Consider the following 16229-nt stretch of genomic DNA (forward strand, 5'->3'; position numbering starts at 1 on the left):
AGTGTCAGCAATGTGGCAGGCAACATTATGGTGAGTGTTGGGGAAACGAGAGAGCTTGTTTCAGGTGCGATTCTCGCGAGCATTTTATTAGAGACTGTCCGGAGAAAGTTAAAGAAGAAAGATTTCAGAGTGCTAGACAGAATACCACTGCTATCAGAGGTAGACCACCGAGAAATATTGGAGGTGGGACTAGCAGTAAAACTGTGATAAAAGATTCAGCGGCGAGATCAGAAGCTAGAGCGCCTACTAGAGCTTATGCTATACGTGCCCGAGAGGATGCATCATCTCCCAATGTCATTACTGGTACATTTTCTCTCTATGATACTATTGTTATTGCATTGATTGATCCCGGGTCCACTCATTCCTATATTTGCATGAATTTAGTATCTAATAAAAAGTTACCTGTCAAGTTTACTGAGTTTACGATTAAAGTGTCGAACCCCTTAGGCCAATATGTGCTAGTTGACAAGGTTTGCAAGAATTGCCCATTAATGATTCAAGGTCACTGTTTTCCAACTAATCTGATGCTGTTACCATTTGATGAGTTTGACGTTATTTTGGGAATGGACTGGTTGACATTGTATGATGCCAAGGTAGATTGTAAACAAAAAACACTAGAGTTGAAATGTGAAAATGGAGAAATTCTGTGGGTTGAAACAGATGAATCAAATAAATTGCCTATGGTGATTTCGCACATGTCTGCACAGAAATACATGAGGAAAGGGTGTAAAGCTTATCTGGCTTATGTAATGAATCCTGAGTTGCCTCAATGAAGTTTGAATCGATCTGATAGTCTGTGAGTTTCGGATGTATTTCTAGAGGAATTGCACAGGTTGCCTCCGAACGAGAGATAGAGTTTGCCATTGATTTGTTGCTTGCATCGCACCGATCTCGATTGCTCCATATAGAATGGCTCGATCAATTAAAAGAATTGAAGGCTCAGTTGCAAGAGTTAACAGATAAGGGATTTGTGAGACCGAGTTTCTCTCCCTAGGGTGCTCCTGTATTGTTCGTAAAGAAGAATGATGGTTCAATGAGACTTTGCATTGATTAACGCCAGCTTAATAAGGTGACTATAAAGAACAAATACCCATTACCGAGGATTGATGATTTATTCAATCAGTTAAAGGGGGCCACAGTGTTTTCAAAGATCGATTTTAGGTCTGGTTACTACCAGTTGAGAGTTAAGGAGTCGGATGTGCCGAAAATCGCCTTTAGGACAAGGTATGGACATTATGAGTTTCTTGTGATGCCTTTCGACAACAAATGCTCCACTATATTTATGGACTTGATGAACCGGATCTTTCGGCCATATTTGGATAAGTTTGTAGTAGTGTTTATAGATGACATTCTAATTTATTCCCGGGATGAGTCTGAACATGCCGAACACTTGAGAACCATATTGCAGATCTTGAGAGAAAAGAAACTGTTTGCTAAGTTTAGTAAAAGTGAGTTTTGGCTTCGTGAAGTCGGATTTTTGGGACATATAGTCTCAGGTGATGGTATTCGGGTGGATCCAAGCAAGATTTCTGCGATCGTTGATTGGAAACCGCCAAAGAATGTATCCGAGGTTAGAAGCTTTTTAGGCTTGGTCGGGTATTATAGACGTTTTGTTGAGGGATTTTCGATGATTGCCTCTCCTATGACTAAGTTGTTGCAAAAGAATGTTAAGTTTGAATGGACTGATAAATGTCAGCAGAGTTTTGAAAAGTTGAAAGCACGATTGACTGAAGCACCAATTTTAGTACAGCCTGAGCCAGGAAAGGAGTTCGTAATTTATAGTGATGCATCATTGGCAGGCCTTGGATGTGTGTTGATGCAAGAGGGTAAAGTGGTAGCTTATGCTTTGAGACAGTTAAAACCGCATGAGAAGAACTATCCTACACATGATTTGGAATTGGCCGCTATTGTCTTTGCCTTGAAGATTTGGCGACATTATTTGTATGGTGAAAAATGCCGAATTTTTACTGATCACAAAAGTTTGAAGTATTTGATGAATCAAAAGGATTTGAATCTGCGACAGCGGAGATGGCTTGAATTATTAAAGGATTATGAGCTAGTGATTGATTATCATCCGAGAAAAGCAAATGTAGTTCTTGGCGCCTTGAAGCGGAAATTTCTTTTTACTTTGAGAGCCATGAATACGGGGTTAGCATTGTCTGATGATGGGTCAATCTTAGCAGAGATGAGGGCTAAACCATTATTTCTCCAACTGATTTGTGATGCTTAAAAGAACGATAGTGAGTTGCGAACCAAGAGAACTCAATGCGAATCGAGTTACGACTCGATTTTCGAGTTGGACCGCACGTATTTGATGTTTCGAGACGGGATATGTGTACTGAAAAACGATGAATTGATTCAGAAAATATTACATGAGGCGCACAGTGGTTGTTTATCAATTCACCCTGGTAGCACAAAAATGTATAATGATTTAAAGAAGTTGTATTGGTGGCCAGGTATGAAAAGGACATTTCGAATTTGTAACCAAGTGTTTGATCATCAACAAGTAAAAGCTGAACATCAAGTGCCTTCAGGACTACTTCAACCAGTAATGGTGCCTAAGTGGAAATGGGATAAGATTACCATGGATTTTGTAACCGGTTTTCCTTTGACTCCTGAAAAGAAGGATGTTGTCTGGGTAGTGGTTGATAAATTAACAAAGTCAGCCCACTTTATACCAGTACGTACCGATTACTCACTTGATAAATTAGCTGAATTATATATTGCTAAAATTGTGAGGTTGCACGGAGTACCTATGCTATAATATCAGATAGAGATCTGAGATTTACCTCGAGATTTTGGAAAAAGTTACAAAAAGCTTTGGGTACAAAATTGAACTTTAGTACCGCGTTTCATCCACAAACAAATGGTCAGTCGGAAAGAGTAATCCAGGTACTCGAGGATATGCTTAGATGCTGTGTCTTAAAATTTGGAGGTAGTTGGGAGAAATATCTATCTTTGATTGAATTTGCCTACAATAACAGTTATCAGTCAAGTATACAAATGGCACCGTACGAAGCCTTGTATGGTCGCAAGTGTCGGACTCCTTTATATTGGATCGAACTTAGTGAGAAACAGATTCACGGAGTTGATCTAGTTAAAGAAACCGAAGAGAAAATAAAAGTAATTCGGGATTGCTTGAAAGCTGCTTCAGATCGAAAAAGTCATATCTGATTTAAAAGAAAAGAGATTGAATTTCAGGTGGGTGATAAAGTGTTCTTGAAAGTGTCACCATAGAAAAAAATTCTGAGATTTAGCTGAAAAGGCAAGTTGAGTCCGCATTTTATAGGGCCGTACGAGATTACTGAAAGGATTGGACCAGTGGCATATCGGTTGGCCTTACCGGCAGAGTTAGAAAGAATTCATAACGTGTTTCATGTATCAATGTTGCGACGTTATCGTTCTGATCCTTCACAAGTGATTTCTCCAACAGAAATTGAGATTCGACCGGATATGACCTATGAGGAGGAACCAATAAAGATTTTGGCTAGGGAAATTAAACAGTTAAGAAATAAAAGTGTAGCCTTAGTGAAAGTATTGTGGCACATACATGGGATAGAAGAGGCTACGTGGGAACCTGAGGAAGCTATGAGGAAACAAGATGCGAACCTCTTTCTGGTAAGATTTTCTGGGACGAAAATCTCTAAAGGGGAGAATTGTGACAACCCGAATTAGGGCCTAATCGGAATAGTGGATTCGTGACCACAAATCCGAGATAGAAATAATTGTTTTATAATTATTTTGGGGTTTATGATATGATTTCATGATTTCGTGAAAATTTCATGATGAAATTCTATGCATTGAGCGCTTAAGTTGAGATTAGGGACTAAACCGAATAAATTGTAAAACTCGTGTTTTAGAAGTTTTTAGTATGAAATTGCTTTGGGATATTAACTAGGAGGTCTTAAATAGCAATTTGACCCATTCCTAAGTTATGGACAAAAGTTGGACATGGAGGGAATTTTTGGAAAGTTTAGTAGTAAGGGCATTTTGGTCATTTGTATATTAAATGAAATAAAATGGGAAAAATAACACAAAATTTGGTCATCATCTTCACTAGTTGCTGCCGAAATTTGCTCGCCTCCATAGCTAGGGTTTCTTCAACTTTCAAGCTTCATAGTAAGTGATTTCAAGCCTCGTTTTTAATGTTCTTCATATTTTTGAAATCCTCGTAGCTCGGTTTATCTATTTCTACCATTATTTCGAGTTAGGGTTTATGTTTAAAAATTTACCCATGAATGATAGACATGTATTTTGTTGTTTGATGGTAGAATATGAATGTTTGAAGTTAGGATAACGATCTTTTCTAAGCGATTTTTAACGAAAACGGGCAACACGCATAATCGATAAAAATACCTATTGTTCATAACTATGTGTTAGAGTGAGAATTTGATGTTTCCATAGAAGAGAAAAATGATCAGTAGGTCATTAAACATAAGAATAAGGGCGGAAATTAAATTTCCGAGCCTTGGGGAAAAATCGTAATTTTGTAAAAGTTAGGGGGCAAAAATGTAATTTTTGTATAATGTGATTTTTGGATTAAAATAAATAGTTCGAGTGTTAAATGAGCTAAATAAGTTGTTATAGATCAAGAAAGGCGTGGAATCGACCTCGAACGGGGGAAGGAGAAAGTTTTGGACTAAATTGCAAAATTCTCATATTTTGCACCGAGGTAAGTTTGTATGTAAATAATAAATTAATTTCATTTACATTCTTATATTTCAGCCTATTATATATATATATACTAGCTGATATTGAAGTATAAATCGACTATTGGAAGAATGGAAATAAGTAATAGAAAGAGAGATCCCGGTTGAACATTCGGAAAGATCGAATAAAATAGAGGGAGCGTAGCTAGGTCACATGTATGGTGCTGAGTGCACATCATGAGTACAAGAAAGCTACGAGATACTATGTAGTAGCTAGGTCACATGTGTGATACGGGATGTATCCCATGTAGACAAGAGAGCTACGTGAAAGATAAATGTAGCTAGGTCGCATGCGTGATTCCAAGTGAAGGACACCATGTAGACAAGAGAGCTACGAGACAAATCGGCTAGGTCGCATGAGTGGTACTAAGTATTCACCATGTGTACAAGAGAGCCGAATTAAATGAAATATGATGGTGGGTCTGTCTTTGAAACCATCAAGTATCGAGGATTAATCCGGATTGTTCAACGGGATGGCTTTGTGGTGACATTGTAGTCATGGGCCTATACTTGTGATGTATGAAATGTGGTGAAAATGATTTGTGATATATATATATATATATATATATATATATAAGTTAAAATGAAGTTAGTACAAAGAATGTGTGAAAGAGTGAAATTAGCATTAAAACTGTTTTGGATAGTAGCAGTGACGTGATTTTGAAAAATCACCAAAAATATAAGGAATTTAATTAGAGGTTTAATAAGATGTGAAACTAAATCTTAATGAGTCTATTTTCATATAAAAGAAACAGAGAAAGCAAAAGAATTCTATATTTTTAGATATTTACAATTGTGTGTGACTTGCTCAGGATGACTATGTGATCCCCTGTTCCAACTTTGAAAAATCATTAAAAATTGTACAAAACAAATTAAGAAATATAGTTTATATGCCTAAATTCCTTATTGATTCTAGTTTTAAATGAAATAGGTTTCATGGTTATTTGTATTGTGTACTGAGAGAAATTCCATTCGTAGTGAACAGAGGTCAGATTAGTTGAGCTGTGTAACAGGGGAAACTTTCACTAATAAACTGTAATAATTGGCTAAACCAAAAATTTTAGAAAAACATTAGTAAGAATTTTTATGAGTCTAGATTCAGGGAAATTTTACGGATTTGAATTTCGAGTTTCGTAACTCGAGTTATGATTTATTTAGTGATTATGACGCTGGAGGGACAGCTTGATCAAATCGGAGTAAATAGTAAAATTAAAAATATGATATAATTGAGTTATGTTGTAAACATATTAGATTCCTTATTTGTTATTTATATACTTACTTACTAAGCTATAAGCTTACTTTCTTTTCTCTCCTTTGTCTTATAGTGTCATCAAGCTAGCATAGGAGTTAGAGATCGTTGAAGATCCGCCCGCACTATCAATACTCTTTGTATTTGAACTCAACATTTTGAAATATGGCATGTATAGCAGACTTAGTTATTTTGTTACATGTCATAATTGTCTAGGTTTAAAATACTAATTATAGTATCAAACTAATCATTTTGTACGATGCCTTTGAAAATTGGTTTGTATTGTTAATGGCATATATTATAATGATTCATGATCAAATTGCACGCCATATTTTTGTTGGGTTTTATTTAATAGTATATACTATAATTTGTTAATACCTCGTACCCTATTCCGGCGACTAATACGGGTAAGGGGAGTTACACAGGTAATGACACAAGATCCTAAACATTGTTCCTTTTTATGGAATTCATCTATGCTTTCATACATTGTACCACAATTTTGACTTATTGCAACTCAAGGCTTGTGAAAATAAGTCAAGATAATTCTCAACTCCAGTATTACAGTCAAACTCTTGCTAATAGACAACATAGTCACTAGAAATTGTTGATTTCCTTTCTCTAGTAGATCTTCTCAATGTTGAACCAACATTTTCTTGTGGATCATGTTGTTTAACTGGTTGTTCAATAATTTCTGGATTTTCTTGACCAACTTGATCTACTAGAGTGTTTTCAGCAGCTTTGTGGATTTTCATTGATTGGTTGTTCAACACCTAGTTGAGCTTGAGAAGTGTTATGTATGATAACAAATCTCTCACCTGAGGTGGAAGGTTGACTGACCGCATTCACACGTGCGCATAAAATAAATGATTTTATAAAAAAATTTTAAAGCACGATTTTACTGCAAAGGTACACGTCAGTTGTAATGTTTGTAGTGTTACAATGGAACATTAGAGTATTCTAAGAATCGAACCCAAAGGAGATGATGATTGAATGATAAATAGCGTACACTATAGATTTTAAGTGGCTACTGATATGATTTTATAGCACGGCAAATCATAGCAAGAAAGTTTTGCAAGAAAATTAAATATGCTAATCTAAGGACCAAATTGTAAAGTGTACAAAGCTAAGAGATAAATTAATAAATGACTAACAGTGATTGGTTGATTTCGATGTGGTTCGCTGATATTCAAATGAGGAACTTAAATCGCTTAAATTACTAAGTAACTCTATTTTATTTCTCAATCTCAATTTTAACAACTTAGACGAATTAATCTGATTTATCTCTTGATCTCACTGGTTAATTAGGGACTAATAAATTGGTGTACAGCAAGATTACCTATTGGTCTCACTTGTCTAGATATTCTTTTAGGGGCATCACTTCCTAAGTTTTTAGGTCTATTCGATTTAGTCCAATTTATTATGATTTAGTCCCTTTTCCAAAAAAAAAAATCAGCTTACCCACATATCCATCAACCAACCTCTTTTTTAGGTTTAGCTACTCATGCTGAAAATAAAGAGAATGGGCACGGAAATGAAAGGCAAAGAAAACATTAAAGTAAATTTTAAGAAAAATATAAAAGTTTGGATTTTTATACAAGAAAACCTAAAAAACATGAAACTAAAAGCGTTGAATAAGAAAATTTAAAGCAATAAATATGAAAGGAACAAACTTTAACTGATTTAAAGTAAAAGAAACTGAAATACATTAAACTAAAGCTAAAAATATCTTACAACCAAAGCACAAGGACTGAAAGTGCAAATAAACCTAAGTTACAGTGATAAATAACTTAAATAATACTAAGAATAAGAAGTAAATGCAGAAAAATAAACCTTAAAACTAAAAAAGAAGAAGAGAAAATAAAAACCCTAGAAAAGTTACAGAAAAACTAAGAGAAAGCCTAGAAAAACTAAAGCTAAGAACTAAATTAATATGTGTGTCACTCCTGCTCAGCCAAAATTGGTTGTTTTAGGTGGAATGTTGATATTTTTTGTTGCCAAAATTGCCCCTACACGGGCCTTGGGTGATTGGAGGATTGGGTGGACAAAGACTACCCTTTTTGTCCAATTTTGTCTCTCTCACATGTCAGTGTCGTGATACCCAAAATAGGATATCCAATACCTTAGGCAGTTTCGAACCTTAAGGGCCTTTGAAGGTAGATATCGCGATACCATTAAATGGTGGTCTCCAATATTCAATATTGTTGGAGGTATCTCAATTCCAAGGTATGGATATCACAATATCCTTTCTTTTGGTGTCATTTTCGCTCATATTCAACCTCCAACACGTCCTTACACCACTCAACTATATGTTAGGCCCCCCCAATGGCACCATTGGCCAAATTGCGTCACAAATTGAGTAAAAACGAGACATTTACATTTATTAACTTAAAATATAAAAATTATGAAAAACTATGAAAAATATGAAAAAGAGGTTACTTTGCTTGAGAATAATCCTCTTAAGTATACTGGGAAAACCTAATTTTTCATATCGAATTATGGCAGATCAAACTCTCTCACACTTGACTATTTACTTGTCCTCAAGCAAACACACTAAACATGCAAAAGAAAATATGCATTTTGTACTAAATCAGACAATTAAGTCACATAGCAGTAAAACATCAAACATCAAACTCGTACGAGAACTACCTCACATGCAACTTAAGAGTGATATCTAGCTAACATGTTTATTCCTAATGCAAACATAATTAGTTCACTGAGTTAAAATGTCAATAAATGTAGAGACAATGGAAATGAACATATATACAAGTGTTATCCATCAAAATGAATTATGCGGATTGCTCATAGATATTTAAAAAGAATTGGTCATATTTGTTCAAACAAATGCAAGCTATTCATGAATTATTGCATTGGTGATTTATTCAGGTCACAAAGTTCTTCTAAACTTGTAAAGTTCTGAGGCTTAGGACGGTTCAAAATTCAAACAATAGATACTCAAAACGATTTCAAGCACTAGAAACAGTTAAGCACATGACATTGTTCCCTACTAGTCCCCAATTTATTTACAAGCTCATCTCATTATTTCTCCTTCTCTCACCTACCTTATTTCTCCAAAATTTTATAAGGTATTACGCAAGATGAGTACGTACAAAATTTATAATTGTGAATCAAAATATTTTCATTTTTTAGCTTAATTTTGATTTAGCTCTCTTTTTCTTTATTTTGCACTCTTTCATTCACCCCTCCTTTTTTTTATCTTTTTTTTTTAAACATACTAATTCACGTAATTCTTTAATTTTCTCTTTTCACTCACAATGCCACCATAATGTTTCTACCTAGCCCTCAATGCCTATAGCCTGATGTCCATTACATAGTGCATTTAAAGAACGGGACAAAGAAGGATCAAGTGCTAGACTCGTTTAGGCTTGAGCCTTTCATATTAAGGCTTACAAGAAAAGGGTACTCGAGACTCAAAGATATAAGAATTAAGGGTACATAGCAACCTATAAGCTTTTAGGCTCTAGGCTATTTCAAAAAATGCCTAAGGTCTTTCCCGAATCAATCACCTAACACCAATTCTTTTAAGCATACATCTACTTAAACAAACAATTAACAATTCAAATTATTTATCTACAAGGATCCGTATACTTTATTCATCCTATGGTATACTTTATACATTTTCATTTAGGTTATTGCCTCTAGTCTATTATACACATTAGCTAATTGAACTAATTAGTCTACAATTAAGAATAACAAATTATCTAATATCATTCCAAATTTACAAATTTGGAAATTCTATGTACTTATTCAATATGTACAATGAGTAACTTATTACCTAATTATAGTCCAAGCACTATGAAATTACACAAAAAAACAAAAAATATTTTTGGAATTTTTTTAAAAAAAGACGAAAAATTAAAATAAATGCACAAAATGGCATAAAAGTAAGAAAAATAAAACATATAAAACTATTTGCACCCCCAACACTTAGACTACACATTATCCCCAATGTGTCCCAAATATAAGAGGTTATCGGACTTCCCTAGAATGGAGCATCAGACTAGCTCGAGGGGTCCACCTCCTCGTTGAAGCTCGCAATGTTATGTAGTTTTTCAGGGTAATTTGCTATACATAAAATATTGACTTAATAGACTTTTAAACATTATGAACTCGGTTATATGACATGTATATAGGCAACGTTATGTATATATGTGTACCTTGAATATTGGTACTTTGGATTTTGAATGGTATATGTTATGTACTTTAGTGGACAAATTGGTAATGTGTTAGATTATAGATAAAACATTTGGATGTTAAAGTTAATAATGATGCTAGAGTACTTGATGAATATGAATGGTATGTTTTGTGAAAGTAATAGTTAATTGCATGATTGGTTGAAAGACAATTGAGAATCTTTGAAGTTGTGTGTAGTTTAGTTGACATGAAATGTATAGATGAAAGTTACATTTTGAGGGCCATTTAGGTATGTAGTATGCGTAAGTTTGTATGTGAAAATATGTCAAATTTTGTGATATATTGGCTGTTGATAATTAAGGTTTTTAAAATGAAATTTTGGTGTATGCTCGAATGATGTTTTCCTAGTATTGATACTTGACCTGGGTATCGATACCTATGCTCATACTTTGAAAAGTTTGCAATTTAGTCCTTATTTATGCTTGTGTCAACTTAAGAGCTTTCGTAAGCTCAATTGAGTATCGATTTTGTTTATATACTATAATGTGCATGCAATTATGATCAGAATCAATGATTGAATGAATTGTTATTGAGAGTTAAATGTGATTAGCTCTGGTAATAGAAGTAGCATCCCATAGCTCAGATTTAACGACCAGGCCGGGTAAGGGGTGTTATATCCTGAGAAGTGATTCCAGCATTCGAGAAGCGACCCTCTCGACTTAGCAATATTTGTATAGTCTCTTTTTGGTCTCATGGCATGTACCTAAGGCATGTTTTGGTTTAATGTCATAAATGGTTAAATATGTATATGTAATGATCATGTGATTTGGTTAATGTTTAGAGTATAAAAGAAGTGTTAATGTTGAACATGGTATTTTCAGCTTGTTTTTATAGGGAATGACTGAAACTGAGGTATTGAGATTAGCATATATGTGGTTGATAATGTTTTGGCGTTTATTTAGGTACCAATTCGAAGTTGTTGAGTTGCAGGGATCACGTCGCAATGAGAATTAGTTTAGGGCTCATGTTGCGACAACATAGTTTCAAGGTCACAACGAACCAAAACAGTGAGTTACGTCATGATGAGGATATCCTGATGTCGCGACATTGACTCGAAACTTTTTATTCTTTACAATTTGGTCCAATTTCGATCTTAGTTTAGGAAAAAAGCTTTCATAAGCTCGTATAAGCCTTGAAATGGATAACGTATCGTATTATATGCATGAATCATTTTGTTTTAAGTGTATAATAATGTTGAATTGGATGTTACTGATTGTAGTTGCTCTGGCAACGAATGTAGTTCCCTATAGCTCGAACCTGGTGATTGGGTCAGGTATAAGGGTGTTACAAAATATCACAATGTCTTTGACATGCTGTCCCTATGATTTGAACCCACGATATAGGTATTTAAGATGAGCACCCAAGCCACTAAGCCACGAACTAGAGTTCTATTCAAATGAAAGTAATTAAGGATATTGGAAAGTTAGTTCATTTTTTACTGCAAAATTGCATGCTTGATACTACCACCATTGTTACTTCCCTCATGCAACTAGCAAATCACTTGCTTACATTAATTTAAAAGTAAAAAATTCTAAAAAAATAGATAAAAGTAACAATGTTTTCAAATAAAATTATTAATTATTAATAAACTTGATAATAGAAACATGAATTTTTAAAAATATTATATAACTAATTAAATTTATAAATAAATAAACTTAAAAATTTTTACATTCATATTTCAAAGGTAAAAGTACTAGGGAAATCCTTATTCTTAGGGGTGGATTGTATTTCGACCTCTGTACAAAAAATAGATAAGTTAGCCTTTATACATTTTGAAACATGCAAATTAGTCCCACCGTTAAATTTTATCTGTGATGTGACACATTAATCTAAATGAATCTAACTGGTTAATTATTAATTTGGTCCTTGAACTATAACTAAAATATCATTTTGATTTTCTAAAAAAAAATTCTGGACAATAATTTTAAAAATTAATTTTTTACAAATTCGGGCAAAAAAATATTTAAAAAAGTACGAAAGTTACATTTTTAAAATCGTTAAATCTTGAAAAAAAAAGTAAAATATTATTTTTACAAATCTGAAAATATTAACAAAAAAAACTCATTGCATTGTGTAGCGACGTAAAAATTTAGCTTGGTCACTAATTATGGCGATTTATTGAAAGCTTAAAAATCGAGGTTTGATTTTATAAAAAAGGGGAGTCGCCACCGATCCTTTTTTCTAGGTGTGATCGGACACCTAATAAATCATCTCTTTTGAAAAGACATTCATTTTTTGGAAAAATGAAGGCCGAGTTTAGGTCTACGTCAAAATTCAGAGAAAATGAGGGTCCGGGAGTCGGTTACGCACGAGGAAGGTATTAGCACCCTCGTGACGCCCAAAATTGGTATCTTATTAGACAAGTGTTGTCTTAATTTTCAAAATTGCAAGTTCAAAATAACATTGAATCGCGACCCGATCAAAACACGAGAAATTTTAATTTTTTTGGTTTTTGAGAAGGACATACCGTTTTAACACGAGTCGATTGATGTTCACCCAACATAGCGATGAAATCGATGACTTAATATTAAATCGATATGTTGCCTTGAAGCATATTGAAGCAAATATAAGTGTGACAATAATATTACAAACAATAAAGATACATGTAATAATAGAATAAAACATGAAATAGAAATAATGAACGATACACATGATATTAAGAGTATGTATGTAAACTATATATAATGTTTGAAGTATATACATAAAATAGTAAAAATATAACTAGTAACGATAAAATATTTACATAATATATACATATATATGTATAAAAATACAATATTAAAAAGTATATATATATATACGTATGATAAAATAAATGTATTAATATTAATAATAAATATAATAGGGTAAAATAAATATATACATGATATATATATATGGTACTAAGAATATATATATATATATATACAATATAGTATTTAAAATATATACATAAGATGGTATAAAAATATGTACATGGAAATGTATAAGAAATATATATAACTAGTAATATTAAAATATATACATAACATATATACAACATATACAATATATACATACCTTAGAAATGATAATAATAATAATAAAACTATTTTGTACACTACACAAATACATACACACACACACATATATATATATATATATAATAGTATTAGAAATATACAATATAATATTAGAAATATACATATAATAGTATAAAAATATATAACTAATAATATTAAAATATATATAATAATATATATAAAATATAATATTAAAACTTATATACATAACATATATGAAAAATATATATAATATAATATTAAAACATTTACATAATATATACATATTAGAAATAAATAACGACTAATAATAATAATAATATTAGAAATAATAATGAAATATATAAAAAGCAAATATAATATAATAGTAATATTAAAATAAAGTAATTAAAATAGTACTATATATAAATATATATATACATACATATATAATATACATACACTAATATTAATAATAATAATAAAACTAGAAATAATAATCATTAGTAATAATAATACGTTAAAAATAATTAATATGTTAATAAAATAATAGTAATGAAAATAATACTAACAGTAATAATAAAGATAATAATAGAAATAAAATAATAGTAATAATATTAATAATATGTAAAAAAAGAAATGAAAATAAACGAAGAAGGACTAAATCGAACTAAGAACAGAATTTTGGGTCAAATTTAAAAGGAAATAAAAGGGAAAAGGGCCAAAATAAACACGCGGGCAACTCTGGGGGACCAAAAGCGCAATATTCCCTCCTCCTAAAACGCAACGCATGGAAGAGGACTAGATCACAAAGCACAACAAATTTCGGGGCCTAATTAGGAAATATTTAAAACTCAATTGTGAAAACATGAAAAGGTGGAAGGGCCAATCGCGCAATTAGACCATCAAACAAAAAACACACGGATCCTAAGGTAAGACGGGTCGAGTCGGATCGGGTTAGGCCAAAACAACGTCGTTTGGGGGTTAAAGGGCAGCCCCCAAAACGACGTTGTTTTGGAGGGCTATATAAGGCCAATTTTTGACAAAAAAAATCATTTTGAGGAGAGAAAGAAAAAAAAAGAAGGAGAAAGAAGAGAGAAGGGAGGGGGGAAGGAAATCCGGCTAGGGGGGCCGGTCACCGGCCGATCGTCGGTCACCGTCCGTCGCCGGCGCCGGCCACCGCACGGGGTGGCTGGAAAAGGTAAAAGTTTTCCTTTTTATATATATATATATATATATTATCCTTTTTTATATGTTTTGATATGTATAGGTGAGAAAATAAACTAAAAAAATGAAATTAAAATAAAAAAGAAATCACCTTAGGGTTTTTTAAGCTTTTAATCCTTCGATCTTGGTGTTTTTGTTTGTATGAATGCTATTTCTATATTTGAACGCTGATTGAATCACTATGTTGACTCTGAAATTGAATGTTTTATTTCTTGTTTTTGTGTTTTTTCTTACTGCCGAATGAAAAGAAAAAAGAAAAAAAAAAGCCCTTTTTACATTTTGTTTCATGGCTTTTATAGCCTGTTTTCACTGTCTATTTTTTTCTAAATTTTCTGTTTGCGTGCTTCCTTTCATCTTGCAGGGGATGGGCACGGTGGAGCAGGTGGCCGGTGCTGGTGTCAGAAGGCAAGTGGGGGTAGGTTCAGCACAAGTGGGAATAGGGGTTAGGGTTGTTGGGTGTTTTTCTGATTTGGATCTTGGGTTGTTTTGGACGTAGGGTTAGGTATTGGGCTGGTAATATTGGATTAGTGGGTTAGTGGGTATTAGTTTGTTTTAGAGATTGGGTTTGATTGTTTAGTGGGCTGGTGGGTTTTGGGTTTAGATTGGTTTGGGTTCAATTTGTAATAGGTTTAGGGGTATTGGGTTAAAGTTGATGTGTATGGGTTTAATTTGTAAATGAAACTGGGCTGAGGGTATTGTAAATGGCCCAAAATTGGCCTATAACAGCTGCCCCTCTTTGCTCATTGTCGTGTAACGGGAATAGAGCAAAGACACAAAGAAAGGGCAATCTTGCCCAGTCTTGCTAAGCTTTGGCTTCTTAAGTGCTCGTCTTGTTCAGATAGTCTCCTTCCAGTGCACTGTATCTTGTAGCTTTGGTTCAATCCACTGCATCTTCTGACATATGCCTTGTAGCTTCAATCTACTCCGATGTGACTTTAATTATATGAGACTTGTGGCTTCGAACTGCTTCACTTGTAACTTCAGAAAGATAAGATCTACAGCTTCAATCTGCTCTTCTATTGCTTCAGTGAGATAAGGTTTGTGGTCTTCTCTTCTGTAACTCTAGAAAGGCAAGATTTGATATCCTTGATCAACTTCACTGCAACTTCAGGGAGACAAAATCTGGTGTCTTCAATCAACTCCAATCTTTATTCTTTACTCGGCAATGTGATCCTGAGCTCAACTCATTTCTCGCAATATGAATTGACTCTTTAAAAACAGACATTAAAAACAGAAATTGAAAATAGCTCAGCGCGTGAGCCAAGGCTCAACTTACTTCTCACAATATGAGTTGGTTTTTGAAACTTAATTTGAAAAGTAGAATTTGAAAATACCTCGGCATGTGACCCAAGGCTCAACTCACCTCTCGTAATATGAGTTAATTTTTGAAAAATATAAATTGAAAAAATAGAAATTGAAAATAGCTCAGCGTGCCCCGAGGCTCAACTCACCTCTCGCAATATGAGTTGATTTTTGAAAACATGAATTAAAACAGAAATTGGAAATACCTCAGTATGTGAACCGAGGTTCAACTTATCTCTCGCAATGTGAGTTGATTTTTTGAAAAACAGAAATTGAAATTACCTCAGCGTGCCCCGAGGCTTAACTCACCTCTCGCAATATGAGTTAATTTTTGAAAAGTATAAATTAAAAATAGAATTTGGAAGAACAGAAATTGAAAATACCTCAGCGTGTCTTGAGGCTCAACTCACCTCTCGCAATATGAGTTGATTTTTTGAAAAATAAAAATTGAAATTACCTCAGCGTGCCCCGAGGCTTAACTCACCTCTCGCAATATGAGTTGATTTTTGAAAAGTATAAATTAAAAACAGA

Source organism: Gossypium arboreum, chromosome 2, assembly GCF_025698485.1.
Source record: "Gossypium arboreum isolate Shixiya-1 chromosome 2, ASM2569848v2, whole genome shotgun sequence".
Classification (NCBI taxonomy): domain Eukaryota; kingdom Viridiplantae; phylum Streptophyta; class Magnoliopsida; order Malvales; family Malvaceae; genus Gossypium; species Gossypium arboreum.